Source organism: Aethalodelphis obliquidens, unplaced genomic scaffold, assembly GCF_003676395.1.
Source record: "Aethalodelphis obliquidens isolate GAN/ISIS:26980383/991018 unplaced genomic scaffold, ASM367639v1 scaffold102, whole genome shotgun sequence".
NCBI classification, from domain to species: domain Eukaryota; kingdom Metazoa; phylum Chordata; class Mammalia; order Artiodactyla; family Delphinidae; genus Aethalodelphis; species Aethalodelphis obliquidens.
The window spans coordinates 3,090,505-3,093,102 of NW_020838046.1; the positions used below are offsets into that span (position 1 = coordinate 3,090,505).

At 39.6% G+C, this 2,598-nt stretch overlaps 1 pseudogene; it reads right to left on the reverse strand.

The window, feature by feature from the left end:
• Window positions 1-695: 695 nt before the first annotated feature.
• On the reverse strand, window positions 696-2,149 carry LOC113614715 (TGF-beta-activated kinase 1 and MAP3K7-binding protein 2-like; annotated as a pseudogene).
• Window positions 2,150-2,598: the final 449 nt, after the last annotated feature.

The window sequence follows — 2,598 nt, forward strand, 5'->3', positions numbered from 1 at the left end:
TTCCTTAAAACAACTATTTTGAGTCCTTTATTGGGAAAATCACAGACCAAATCATGGATCTCCATTTCTTTCTTTTTGAATTTTTCTTGCTCCAACTCTGTGCTAGAATTTCTTTGCTGGGCTCCCAGACTTCCACAAAGGCACCCTTCTCTGTAGGTATTTGTCAAAATTAGTGTTCTTTGAGAGAAGACAGTAGAACTCTTATTCTGCCATGGTAATGATGCTACTTCTCCTAAATTTGGGTTTGGCTTTAGAGAACATAGTGAGCCTTTTGGCTCAGAAATGCCTTAGCCGTTCTCACTGCTCACAATAGACTAAGGCTGGGTGACCAAATAAGTAGAGACAGCACAAATTCAATGATCTCCTTTGCCATATTTTGTGTCTTGAGTCTTAAACAATAGAAATTTATTTTTGCACAATTCTGGAGGCTGGAAGTGTGAGATCAAATTCTTGATTGCAGGGTCGGTTTCTCCTGAGGCCCCTCTCCTTGGCTTGTAGATGGCCATCTTCTCCCTGTGTCTTCATATGGTGGTCCCTCTATGTGTGTCTGTGTGCTCATCTCCTCTTCTTATAAGGACATCAGTCATGTTGGATTAGGGCCCACTCTAATGACCTCATTTTAACTTAATTATCTCTTTCAAGGCACTATCTCCAAATACAGTCACATTTTGAAGTAATGGGTATTAGGTCTTCAACATATGAATTTTTATGGGACACAACACAGTCTATAACAACTAATAACATTCAATTTCCATGCTTGTATTAGTCTAGCCTCGTGTGAAAATTTGGCCTATGAGCTGCTGAATACACTCTGTCTGTATACAACAGTCAGGAAGGTTTAGAAGACTTGAAAGTTCAGAAAGTTCAAAGATTGAGGACACCAGTTGGTAAAACTTCAGGTCAGAAACTGCAGTTTTTAAAGGATGCTTTGTGTTGGGTTGGGAGACCACTGCTTGAGGAGAAGTTGTAGAGCGGTTGCCCATTATTTGATATTTGGAAGTATTGCAACAAATAAGTGTAGAGTCTGTGATCACTTGCTCAGACATATTTTTGGAGCCAGCAGATGGTCCACATTTTGTAGATATCAGAAGGGTGGGCTGATTCTGCATAACCTGTTCATCTTCTTCATGTCTTTAGCTGAAATATAGACTTTATGTTTAATATGGGACATTGCCTCATTCGTGTTTTGGGGACTGGCAGCTATGTAAATAGTTGGCTGATTTCTAGTAAAGTCTGGCTGTCAACAAAAGAGGAAGTGCTGCAGGTTCAAAGCCCAGAAAAATGCCATTTCAAAGAATTCTTTCTTTATTTTTCAATTTTCAATTTTTAATTTATTTTTTAATACAACAGGTCAAAGAATTATTTATTTTCAATTATTATTTTCAACTTGAAACTTCACAAAAGTTCAAGTTGAATTTCAATCTGTTTTTTGAAGGTTCTGTTGAAATATTCTGAATATTATATTGACTAATGCATAGGTGATTGTGACCTACCAGATGAATGAACTCTTCATGGTTGTAGCCTAAATGGTGAGCTGATGGACACAGATGAGAATTCTGGTGGCCCTGCTGACCTGGCTGTTGGATTGTTGGGTTAAATGCAGGACAAAGGGTCTACACCTCAGGCTGGAAAGGTAGACAGACTTGTTGAGGGTGCAAGCAATTAAACTGAGACACCAACCAGAATGCAGCTGGTTCTATACAGTTGTGTTAATAAAATCAAATTTCCCTCCATACTCTTATCACAGATGGAAGGATACCATCTATGTGCAAATATGTTGGAGCACTATGGTCAGCTGGGATATTTGGGGCTGAAGTTACTATAATGGGATTGAATCTGGGAGTTTGTTGAGGAAGGCTAGATTCTTTAGCTGCCTGAGTAAAATCTAAGATATGGTACCAAATTTGAAACACCAGGTAGACTGGACATTCTAAAAACCTTAATGCCTTGGGGAACTTGAGCTGCTGCTGTCTGTGGTTCCTGCTAAAATCATTCACTATGGGACTGTCCACCTTGAAGTTGCCTATCAATGATGCTGCATATTCAAATCCTACTTCCGTTTTCCATTTCCTTCTTGTCCATGGTGGTCATCATTCTGAGACTACATGTCTAGGTTGAGAAAAGTCATGTGATTGTGTAGACCATACATTTCAAAGCCAACTGTGACATATGGGTCTCCTCTACAAACAGGCTAGTTACTTTCCCAAGGGGAAGCCTCGATATTGTTATCCATAACATGCTCTTGGCTACTATAGCCACAGATGCTTCAGAACATTTTGCTGTAGGACCTATAAGGACCCAAAGATCAACTTGGTGGCTTTCTGAACCATTTGGATATTGTCTGATTGGACCTACTTGCACAGTGGGTAATTCTAGGCCTTGATGGAAATAGTACTTATCTTTTCAGTCAGGCATTTTCCTCTTTACCAGTCACCTTGCTGGTACTGTGGTCAAGAATAATAGTTGGGCAAGGCTGGTCCTCCTGATGCCTCTTTCCCTCCCTCTGCTTCCACACCCCATCCCACCCTCTTTCATATATATATATATGTTAACATCTCATTTTACATCTCATTATTCCTATTGATTTTCTCTCATCTC